The 12,560-nt window shown below is 46.1% G+C and overlaps 1 pseudogene; it reads right to left on the reverse strand.

Annotated features, from left to right (window-relative positions):
- Positions 1-11,529: 11,529 nt before the first annotated feature.
- On the reverse strand, positions 11,530-12,239 carry LOC104668877 (annotated as a pseudogene).
- Positions 12,240-12,560: the final 321 nt, after the last annotated feature.

The raw sequence follows: 12,560 nt of genomic DNA on the forward strand, positions 1-12,560 counted from the left end.
GAAACCATCGGAAAATCATTTCATGCTAAGACAGATGAAAACGTAAGTGTACACCAGAAGCCCCCTTGACTTCTATCTGCCTGATTTTGATTCTACGTCTGTTGTGCGCCAGGTGCCTGCCGAATGCTGGAGACTGAGAACAGAGAGGGACATGGACCTGTCGCGGGGTTTAGGGATAAAGCTGAGTGATTGCATTTCCAAGTTCTGTTGGCGGCTGCGTGCTTTGTCCACGTGACACAGTCATGCTACCTTCTGCTCTTGTGGGCAGAGGTGGTCTGTGACACAGTCCCGGCCAATGAGGTGTGAGCCGTCTGCTGGAGGTTTGTGGAAAAGGTTTTCTTTTTCCTAACGACATCAACAGTGATGCCAGTTGATGTCAACCTCTCTTCCCTCGTCTTCATACCTTGGACACAAAATGGCACCTGGATCTCCACAGGGAATCTTGCCCACAAAAGGAACAGTGGGAGGAAGAGGAACAATGGCACCAACAAACGGCTGACTCTGGTGTTACTGGGTCTCTGACTGGAAGCAGCAACCACCTCCTTTGAGAATATACTGTTCTGTGAGAACAAGAGGCTAGGGTTTCTGTTCTAGATCACATCTCTTACCACACACAGGCACACGCAGACACACACACACACACAAACACACACACACACACCCTGACTGCCATAATACAATGGGATAAAGTATGCCCTGTCATAGGTTGTTCTGAGGAGCTATCCAGCTTCCTCCCAAGGTGGAGGGTGAGAGCTTCCAGGAGCAAGTGGAGTGGAGCACCGCAGAAGGAGCACAGCCAGCCCGGCAGACCTTGGCCTGGGAAAGGAGCCCAGGCAGGATGTCCTGGCAGAGGACTGAGCATCAGTAGAGGACAGAAGCATGAAGGAGCTGGCATGCTGGGAGCTCCAGGTGTTTGTGTGACTGGAGAAGAAGGAGCCCACGGCCAGTGGAGGAAGACAGAGCTGGAGGAGTGGGCAGGAGCCCGCCATGAAGGGCTCACTGGGCTCACCTGGGCTGGGGTTCTGTCCTGAGGAGAGTTTCCGGATGTTGTTAAGCTGTTCATATTTCCATTTCATACAGTTATAATGAAGGCTGGGACAGAGGGAAAACCGAGGAAGGGGACGTGTCAGGTGGCCTCCGTGGAGTCTCAGTGGAAAATGAGAAGGGCCTAACACCAGCCACTGAGAATGGAGAGAAGCAGGGCTTGAGTGATGTCTGGCTAAGGACAGTGATGCAGCGTCTGCAAATGATTGGAGGCAGGTGGAAGACAAAGGCAGACTGGACCTTGGTGTCTTCCAGAGTGGGGAAAGGGTGGGAACCACAAGGAGGCTTTCACAGGAGCCCTTGGGACAATGAATGAGAAAGTAGGATGGCACTCGGGGCCTGGCTGGAGTTGGAGATTATGTCAGTCCTACATCCCAGGGGCTGTGAGTAAAATACCACAGGGGCCTTAAAGCAAGAGACGGTACTACCTCACCCAGGGAACAGTGACATAGACTCGATGGACTTGGCCAGCACAGCCAGGCCGATCCTCTTCCAGAAGACGAAGCCCTTTTAGAATCAGAGTTTCAAAGTCCTTGATAGAGGTAAATTTTATAAAGTATACATCAGCCATATTGATACATTCTCTTTCCTTCCCACCTGCACTCTTCACTTTCCTTCTACCAAGGGGAGGATTCCATTTTATTTCCTGGTCACTGAGTTGGGCATAGGATGTGTTGGGAGTGGACATACATAATATCCTCTTCTCTCCTCTTCTTTCTTCCTCCTTCGGCCTTCGGCGGCCTTCCTTCCCTTCGGCCGGCCTTCCGGCCTTCGCTCACTTCCTTCCTCTCTCCGCCTCCTCGCTCATCTCCTCCCCTCTGTTCTTTCTTTCCCCTTTCTTTCTTTCTTTCTTTCGTTCTTTCTTTCTCGTGCCTTTCGCTTTCTTTTCGTTTCTTTCTTTCTTTTCTTCTTCTTTCTCTTTCTTTCTCTCTATCTTCCTCTTTCTTCCTTTCTCTTCTTTCTTGCTTGGCTTTCCTTCCTTACGTCCTTTCCTCCTTTCCTTCCTTCCTTTCTTCCTCCCTCCCTCCCTCCCTCCCTCCATCCCTCCCTCCCTACCTCCTTCTTTCTTCTATCTTCTTTCTTTCTTCTCTTTCTTTCTGTTCTTTCTTTCTTTCTTTTCTTCTTTCTTTCTTTCGTTCTCTCTCTCTCTCTCTTTCTTCTGTCTCTTTTTATCTTCCTTTCTTCTTCCTTTACCTTTTTCTTCTCCTCTCCCTTCTTTCCTGCCTCACTTCCTTTCTTCCTTTACAGCCTTTGTTTGTTAGCCAACTATGCTCAAAGTTCAAAATCTCAAGATTCCAAACTCAAAAATTATACTAAAAAATTCGAGATCTTATGGAAAGGCAAGAAAAAATATAAATACTTTCCAATGAATCAAAGGTGGCTGGTCTCACACCTCCTAGGTGGAAAACATGATCTTCTTTAAAATGACTTTAGGGAGCTGTACTAGTTCTCTTTTTTCAAAGTTTCATTTTTAAATAATTTATTTCTTACTGAGGATCTTCAAAGAGGAGGAGTGAAATTCTTTTCTACTTTCTTAGTGCACTCACCACCAACCTAACACAAGTTACATGAAGAATCAAAATGTTTTAAGACCAGAAAGAAGCTTACAGCTCAATAAGGTTAGCCCTTTCATTTTATAGACATAGACGATAAGATTCAAAAAGGTGAAATAGCATTTCTAGAATTAAACAGTGAGTTAACAGTGGTTAGGATAAAAATGAACGAAAAAACCCAGGTTTCCTGAATTTCAGCTAAGATTTTTTGTCTTCTCACTATCTTGAAAGGGAGATGTTTCAAAGACTGTAGACATATAGAGATATGGGTAGATGACAGACAGCTAGCTAGCTACCTAGATAGATAGATGATAGCTAGCTAGCTAGTTAGCTAGTTAGATAGATAGATAGATAGATAGATAGATAGAACTTTGTGATTATGCCTACAAATGACACACACACTTGATTCTTAAAACAAACTTATTATGTAATTATGAAAATTATTATTTTCCCCCCATTTTACAGACAAGGAAACAGAGGCTTAGTAGCATTAAATGACTTTCCCAAATTCACAGAACAAGAACATGTCAGAATTGAGAACAGAAATCACATTTGGTTCTAATCAATTTATTTCATAGATAGATAGATAGATAGATAGGTAGATAGATAGATGAAATCTCGCTCTGTTGCCCAGGCTGGAGTACAGTGGCACAATCTCTGCTCACTGCAACCTCGGCCTCTCGCATTCAAGCGATTCTCCTGCCTCAGCCTCCCTAGTAGCTGGGATCACAGGAACACACTATCATACCTGGCTAATTTTTGTATTTTTAGTACACACTGGGTTTTGTCATGTTGGCCAGGCTGGTCTTGAACTCCTCACCTCAAGTGATCTGCCTGCCTTGGCCTCCCAAAGTGTTGGGATTACAGGCATAAGCCATTGCACTCAACCTATTTCTAGTATATTTTATGACATAATATGGAGGACACCAGATGGAAAATAAATATGCTCGATTTAGTAGACTAGTATTACAGAAACATACTTTTATATTCTATACTCTCAAGTTCACCAGAGCCCAAATTGCTTGAGGGTAAAGTAGGCCTTAGATCCTAATCATTCCAGCTGGGACAAACAAATTACTTCCTTAAAACACATTAAATATTTTTAAACTAATGCAGATTGATAAGGTTTGGCTCTGTGTTCCCACCCAAATCTCCTGTTGAATTGTAATCTTCAGTGTTGGAAGAGGGGCCTGAGGGGGAAGTGATTGGATCATGGGGGCTGACTTCCCTCTTGCTGTTCTGGTGATAGTGAGTGAGTTCTCACAAGATCTGGTTTTGTAAAAGTATGTAGTACTTCTCCCTTTGCTCTCTCTCTCTCCTGTTCCACCATCTGAAGATGTGCCTGCTTCTCCTTCACCTTCTGCATGATCATAAGTTTCCTGAGGCCTCCCTAGCCATGCTTCCTGTTCAACCTGTGGAACACTGAATCAATTAAACTTCTTTTCTGCATAAATTATCCAGTCTCAGGTAGTTCCACACAGCAATAGGAGAATAGACTAATACACAGATCTATCATGCTTTGGGATTTTTATTTATTGTTCTTTAAAAAAGAAAATGGTAAATTAGAAACTGGTACAAAACCTTTGAAGAAAAGTTTCACAGTATCTAATAAAACTGTTTGCAGTTACCTGTACACCAGCAAACCTGCTTCTTCTAGGTCTACACCATGAAGTTATACCTCTCATAGAATAAGCATCTACATGTGCAAAGTAACTCATTGCAGCATTATTTGTAATTGTGAAATATTAGAAATTACCTAAATATAAGTGTGCAAAGTAACTAATTGCACTGTTATTTATAACTGTAGAATATTGGAAATTAGCTAAATGTTCAAGCACAGGATACTGGCTGAATGAACTGTGGTATATACACACTGTGGAGTTCTACACAGCTCTTGAAAAAAGGATGAGGATGATACTGATAAACTGATATGGAGTGATTTCTAGAAAATATTATTAGGTGAAAAGCAGCAAATTGCAAAAAAGCATATATAGTACACTGAGTTATATAAAGCAAAAAGAGAATATAAGAAAATAAATGTTTACCTGCTCACGTTTACAATAGGAGATGAAATTCAGATAAACCTGAATACAATGAAATTTGCTTCCTACAGAGTCTGGGAGTGGGAGGGAGATGGAGTGGAAAGAATACAGTAGGAAGGACTCTTCTGCCTGTATTTCTTTAAGTGTAGTTTTGGCTTTTGAAGGCATATTCAAAAAAATATTCAAACAATGACATTAAATCAGTAAGAATGGAAAGAGAGGAAAAACCCTAAAACTGAAACGAAATTAAAACAAATGAACTTAACCCTGTTTCCAATGAAGGGTAATAAAAGGGAAATCAACTAGATAAACACAGAATTTAACTATAGATCCTCCAGATTCTGTACTGAGTGGTGAAAGAAATTAGGGGGAGGAGTTGCGAACAAATCCTGACCTTTATTTAGTAGTGCGTTTTGTTGTGGAGGCATGGGCAAGCAATTAGGAAACTATTTTAGATGCACTATAGGATACAGCAAGTGAATAAATACATTGATGTTTTTGGGAACCAGGGATTTCACTATCATGAAAGAGACATAGACAAATGAATGGCTCCTAATTTCTGAAATAAGTACATGTATGTATATGTGCACATGTATGTGTTTATGTGTGTACGTGTGCATGCATGTACATGCACTTATTGCTTAGATCTGTCTGCTGCAAGGGCTAGGAAGAAAAGACACCCCAGCAGCCATGAGCACACCTAGTAACTGTGTCTTGGTCTGTAATTCCATTAAAAGGAACCAGTGTTCTGAGAAATGGCTGATCCCAGGGCCTGGAACAAAGTAGGTACAAATGAGCCCAAAGCATCTTATTATGCCAGAAAGTAAGGAAGTGTTTAGAAATGGTGGGGGCATGCCATGAGGATGTAGGAGCCAGGTTGAGGGGATTCTCATTGACCCTTTTAATGGATCAAATATGAGCATCAAAATAATATATAAAGGAATGAATCATGAGCGATTAAATACGGGAATTCATGAGTCCAAGATACTTGTGCTATGAATAAATAGGTACATACGTTAGTCGTTGAGGCATAAGGAAGTGTTTTTGCCTGCATGAGGGCTGATGTGGAAGAAGTAGTGAGTTCGAACATCACCAAGGCAGGAGTAGACCAAGCAGGAGTCAGGAGTGGGTGCTGAGTTAGGGAACTGAGTTGAGGAGCAGGATACTCGTTTTGTCTTCTCGGCTACCCAAAGGCTGCTTATTGGTTGTACCTGAAACAAAAAGAGTAATTATACGATGGGAAAGTCAGATCATGCGTCGATCAGAATTCATACCACCCATGGGACATAAGTGCCTCCAGATTTGAAATTCGGAAACAGACACCACCTCACCTCCATAGCAGTCCAGCTGAGATGGCAGAACCCTAACCCATGCTGAGAAATGTTATTAAAAATAGAAGGAAGATGCCAGACACAGTGGTTCATGCCATAATCCCAGCACTTTGGGAGCCTGAGGTGGGAGGATTGCTTGAGCTCAGGAGTTCAAGACCAACCTGAGGAACATGGCAAAACCCCAGGCACACCAAAAAGTGAAAAAATTAGCTGGACATGGTGGCGCAAGGCTGTCGTCCCAGTTATTCGGCAGGCTGAGGTGGAAGGATCCCTTGAGCCATGCAGGTTGAAGATGCAGTGAGCTGAGATTGCATCGCTGCACTCCAGCCTGAGTGACACAGTGAGACCCTGTCTGTAGTCTTCAAAAATGTCTATGTCATAAAAGAAAATTTCCAGAAATTTTCCAAAGAAAAACTCCAGAAATTCTCCAGATTGAAGGGCTGTAAGAAATAGGGCAGATAAATGCCATCCTTGAGCCCTAGACTGTATTCTATATGGGACAGCAGGATGGGGAGAACATCGTAAAAGACATTATTGCATCAATTGACAAAACTGGGATATGGGTGATAGGTTAGATAAAAGCATTGTAGTAATGATGTTAATTTAGTACTGTTGATACCAGTACTGTATCTATATATGAAATTCTCTTATAGGAAGTTTCACTGAAACATTTGGGGGCCAAGGGCCTAGAGATATATGATTCATCTTTGGCTGTTTTATAAAGCAAAGGATGAGGGTGCACGTGATAGACTAAGTGGGATAAGATGTTAACAAGAGGTAAATCTGGGTAACAGATGTTATGAGTGTTTTTGGTATTATTTTTATTCTTGCAACTTTCCTGTAAATTTGGAATTATTTCCAAATAAAAGAATAAGACTGTGGGTGATGGAATTTAAATAAATGAACATATATAGAATAACTAAGCTATGCCACTTATGGAAGGACAGATATGACATAATATTTCTGCAATTACATGATTAGTTTAAAATCCAAGCATAAGGCATAGCTATAAAGTCCTTCTTCCCAAAAAAGCTACTTCAAGGCCTACAACAAATGTTCTACGTTATATTATTGGCCCTCCTTTTCCTCATTTATAACAGAGTATTTTGAGGCTGGAGAATTAGCCTTCTTAGATAATTTAATGTTTCTTGTAGCACTAAAAATCAATGATTACATTTTGAATGTTTTTAGATCTAACCGATTTGCAACTTTAAGTAAGCTTCTTCCAGACTTTCTGTGTTTCCTGTACTTATTTTAAAATAGTTTCCCACAAGTTGGAAATTTTTTTATGTATAGAAATTGTTGTGCTCAGCTGGTCAGTGTAATGGGGTGTCTTAGCCTGTTTTGTGCTGCTATAACAGAATACCTCAGACTGAGTAATTTATAAGCATGGAAATGTTTTCTTATGGTTGTGGAGGCTGGGAAGTCCAAGATCAAGTGGCCAGCCTCTGGTGAGGGCTTTCTTGCTCCTCATCACAGGGCAGAAGGAGGCAAAAGGGATTAACGCTCTCCTTAAGCCCTTTTTATACTGCTGTTCGTTGGTTCCTGAAGGCAAAGCCATCAGGACCTAAACATCTCCCTAGGCCCTACCTTCCAACACTGTTGAGATGGGGATTAAGTTTCAAACACATGAGTTTTGGATGGCACATTCAGACTACAGCTTGAGGAAAGTATCAGTTTGTCTAATGGTGAGTGCTTATAAAGTAGTCTGTAAGCTACTTTGGTTTTGCTCATGTTTTCTGCACTATTCCTTGGAAGTGGACAGAATGAACACTCCGTTTATCTGAAGGTCTCTCTTCTTTTCAGAATGAGAAGAACCTAAAAATGCCCTTCCAAGAGAAGGGAAAATGAAAAGGTCTGACTATGTGAAGCAGCTCTCACACTAAAGCTAAGGTCATCCACATGGCAGAAGTGCTGAAGCCTTGCACAGGGCATTTTTGTTCTTAAAGAACTCCTTAAGGTCTTAGGGGGTCATTGTGGAAGCAGTAATACAGGGATGAGGAAGCAAGGCCACTGATGGCCAAGTGGACACCTGGCATGGAACAAATTGGGGAAGCATCCTCAGAGAATTGCACTACATTTCCTAGGCTCACATGACAAATTTATTACCCTTACCATAGCTTAGATGAAATTTGCCCTGTAATTTGATCAGTTATAACTTTGATATGGGTAGAGGTGGCCAGAGGAAAAGAAAAGAGTATTCTAGTGCTCGCAAAGACTGATTGCCCACTGTAGAGTAATAGGGGGGCTTCGGGCTCCTCCATCAATCTCTCATGAGTCTTCATCGAAGCTCCTTTGACACTGATCTGCTCAGATTAAGTTGGTGACATGGAGTTTCCAGATGTGCAGGATAGGTGACAGATTGTAAACTGCACTCATATCACCAAAGTGGTGCCCAGCTAAGAGGGCTGGCATGAAGCAGCATCTGCCCCCTTGACACCAATGACCTGTAATCCTCAGCAAAGTCTAACTTTTTTTCAGGTCCTTCTGCAGAAGGCGGGCAATTACACATGCACTGGAAGTGTGGGCCTACACATCCTCTCGCCCCACATGGCCAACTCTTCTCCTTTAGCTCCTTAACCCAGGATAGCCTCTTCTAGCTGTTCCTCCTGCCTCTGATTTCACCTCCTTCTGATCTACTCATCAACTTTCCAACTCAAACATGTAGGACACCATTTTATCTCTTTCATAAAGCCCTTCAGGATGCAGGCTCAACCCTTCAGCATAGGCTGAAGGCTCTTAATTGCCTGTTCACCCTCCATCCCGGCACTGGCACCCAAACCGCCCTGATGCTCAGCATTCCAACAATCCCACTCACTCCCACCTCTGGGGTTGCACACCTGCCTCCACTGTGGAGCTTCCCCAGGGCCTGCAAACCCATCTCAGATGCAGCGCCCCCTGTGGTCCTCTCTCTCACCTCTCTGGTGACCTGGGCTCCAGGAACTTCTGCACTGGCTGCCTTCATCAGCACCCTTGTCAGCACCTTGACACCTTGATAGTGTGCCTGCCCCTCTCCTACGCTGGATTAGGACAGCCTTGAGGGGAGATCCCAGGACTTCATTCTGGAACCCTAGAGCTCAGCAGTTATTAAAAGACTCAAATGTTTGACACCTTATTTGGGTACTCCAAAGCTCCAAAACAGAGATATTTATTTGCTGATGAGAAGGGATGTGAATGCGTTGAAACAGGAAGGATGGGAAGGAGCAGGCGGCTTTGAGAATACAGGTAAGCCTGAACCTCAGTCCCCTTTACCTCAGTGGTGGCCAAGGGCTAGGTGGGCATGCCCCTTGGTGCCCATGGGAGGCTTAAGGCAGAAAAGAAAAGAAGACTAGTGGAGAGAAAAGAAAGAAAAAGGGGAAGGCAAAGAAAGGATTGAAGAAGAAAGTGAGGAATGTAGAGAGATTGCATTTCTCAGGAATCACCAGAGATGTGACAGTGGTCTTGGGCAGACACACACACACACACACACACACACGCACACACACATTTAATGTGGGAGATCACTATGGCAGAGAAATGGCCTTTGCCAACCTCCAAGCTCACTTTCTTCTGTGTTCTAAGAGATGAATCACGCAACTCCTGAATGTGTATGAGAGGTAAAGAAAGTTTGATGAGGTTATGTAGTTTTTATGCAATTATAAGCAAAGGCAAAATTCCTGCCATTAGGAAGCTGACATTTTACTGGGAAAATAGACTAAACAAGGCAGATAAGTCAACCACAAGCAATGCATGGAGGAAGTAAAGCAAAGAAGGGTGGGAATAAGTGCTGGGAGAGGTGGTATAGCAGTATGTGGTGGGGTGGACTCTGGAGGCTTCTTGAAGAGGTGCAAGAGGAAAAAATGTGAAAGAGGAAGAGAATGTGCCCTGCAGATATTCAGGACATTGGGCAGAGGAGTTTCTGAAGAGGAATCAGCAGCTGCAAAGGCTCTGAGTTGGGAGGGTGCCTGGTGGGTTCTAGGAAGTCCCATGTGGCTGAGAATAGAGTGAAGGAGGTGTGGGCAGAGTGAGAGCTGAGGGAGGTGGTGACAGCTATAACCCAGACATGATGGATGTGGGCTTTCCATTCACCAAGGTGGAAAAACTGTGGGAAGAGCAGGTTTGTGATGGGGGTAAATCAAGAGCCCAGGGATAGCTTTGTTAGGTTGCAGATACATTCGAGATGCCCCAGTGGAGCTGGTAGTTAGACACATGAATCTAGAGTTTAGGGGAAGGGTCTAGGCTAAATATATAAGTGCCAGCGTCGTTAGTATTCAGATTTCAACCCACGAGGCTGAGCAAGACCACCAAGGGAGCAGGGAGTGATGGAAAATAACAAGTCCACGGATGAGCCTTGGGACACTGCAACATGAAGACAGTGGGAGATGAGGAGTTCAGCAAATGTGACTAAGAGGGAATGTCCAGAAAGGTGGGACACAAATCAGCAGAGTGGAGCATCTGGAAAGCCGAGTGAAGGCTGTGTTCTAAGGAGGCGGGAATGAGGAATTCTGTCCACTGCAGTGGGTAAGTCATCTTAGATGTCTAAGAATGGACTCTTGGATAGAGAGTTTTGGGTTGAATGGTGACCTCGGTAAAAGTGAGATATTGCAGGCAGCAGAAGTAGAACTCTTAAGAAAGTGTTTTGGAACGATTCAAGACCCAGAGAGAGGAGAGAGACCAGAGCCACCGTCTAGACAGCTGCAGTCTGTTGTGAAGGGAAACAGAGAACCTGGGTGGAGATGGAGGGAGAAGGTAGAGAGTCGAGAAAGTTCTTATTTATTTTTCCATGGGGAAATGACATTGTGTGTGTGTGTGTGTGTGTGTGTGTGTGTGTGTGTGTAATGGGAAGGACCCAGGAGACGATTTAGGGGGGAGTGCCAACGCAGTCGTGCGGGTTTCCCTCTCATGGCACAAGGGGTTGGGATCTAGTGCCCCAGTGACCTTTTCTGGGGTATGAGCACTAGGGGAGAAAGCCAAGACAGTGGCATCTTCTTGCAACCTTCTGGGACAGGTTGAACCACCAGGGGCTCTGCGCAGGTGTCACCACACTCCTAGGTGTCCGTTGTCACCTGGCCTGAAGCCCAGGTCTTGGGGTAGCAAACGTCCTTAGGTTCACTTCAGCCACATCTGTGCCGTCAGTCCATGGAAGCTTTTGGGTGCATTTATGAAGCTGCGCCCTGTGCCTGGTGCCTCAGAACTCAGTCCTTTAAGTTCCTCCCACCCAGGGTCGGGAACGGGCTTTACCATTCGGCCACTCCTGCAGCAGCTCTTTCTGGCGAGTGCAAGCCCACGGATTCCCCGCGAGCCGGTTTCGGGTGGGGAATCCGCGCAGCAGTCTCCTGCATGCATCCTCCCGCCGTGCCCTCCTTCCCTGCGCAGTGCATCCCTGGGTGCTCAGGAAGGGAGAACGCGCGGTCCTGGGCCGCCAGCGGTGCTCAGGGAGAGGCTACAGGCTTGGCTTCAGCCACCGCGTTGCGCCACGTGGGCGCTCCCCTCTCTGTTGCTACCCTCCGTGCTGCGGGATGGCCCTGGTCTCGGTCCCTACCTGGACCTCTGCGTGGTGCGGAGACTGAGCGCAGTTCCCTACGTTTTGCGTCCCAACTTCTCAGGGGCAGAAAAGAACCCTGGTGTGTGCTGGGGAGAAGGGGGAGAGCAGGCCTTTGGCCTCTAAAGGGTAGTTTGGGGTCCCCCCCAACTGCGCCGAGGCGAGGGCGCCTGTCCCCAGTCGGGAGGAGCGCCCCTAGCGCCGGCGACGTCTCTGCGGACCTGGTGGTCCCAGCGCGCGGGCATCCATCCATTCATTGCGACTCCAGGCGCGGCGGCCCTAGGACTCCAACCGAAATCTATGAATGGGAAGAGGAAAGAGAACCAATGTCTGTTCGCGCTCCTTGCTTCCCCGCATCCCAGCCTCCCTCCTGGCAGAGCGAGCCCGACGCGTAGTGACAAGGGGCGGGGGTCGGATGGGGGGTACTGCGGGGGCGTGCAATAGTGGGAGAGAGTCTGGCTGGAGGCTGCACTATTTATATACTCCGGTGCTCCAGGACAAAGAGGGCAGATTCGAGTCACCCCCTCCCCCAGTCCCAGCACCTCCCCGGCCCGGCCCCCTCCTCTGGAGGCTTTGATTTCGTGACCACCCCCCCGGGGGGGCGGGCTGGCAGGTGCGGGGGTGGGAACCGTCTCCGCGGGAGCAGCCTTGCCAAAGGTCCGGCCGCTGACGTCCGAGCGCCCGCTCCTGTCAATGAACGGCAGCGGCAGCCTGGGGACTGTTCTGGCAACGAGGCTACAGACGTCATCGCCTCCTGTTGGACGCGGGGGGGTGTCCGAGCAGCATCTCCGGCTTAAAGGGAAACTCTCTAAGTTCTGGGCAGCCGGGAGAGTCGTTCTTGAGAGCATATGCACCCCCAAATGTCAAGTGCACGCGGACACACACACAGACACACGCACGCATACATGAGCACTCATGTTCTAGAGAGAGAGGTCTGAGTCCGAAGTTGCTGCTGCTGGGAGCTTGAGCTGAGATGGACTGGTCTTCATGGGCGCCCAAGGCACTGGGTGCAACTTTCCCCGAGACCCCCAGATGGAAAGGAGGGAAGGAGGAACCCCACACACTCGCC

This window comes from Rhinopithecus roxellana, chromosome 4, assembly GCF_007565055.1.
Source record: "Rhinopithecus roxellana isolate Shanxi Qingling chromosome 4, ASM756505v1, whole genome shotgun sequence".
Lineage (NCBI taxonomy): Eukaryota > Metazoa > Chordata > Mammalia > Primates > Cercopithecidae > Rhinopithecus > Rhinopithecus roxellana.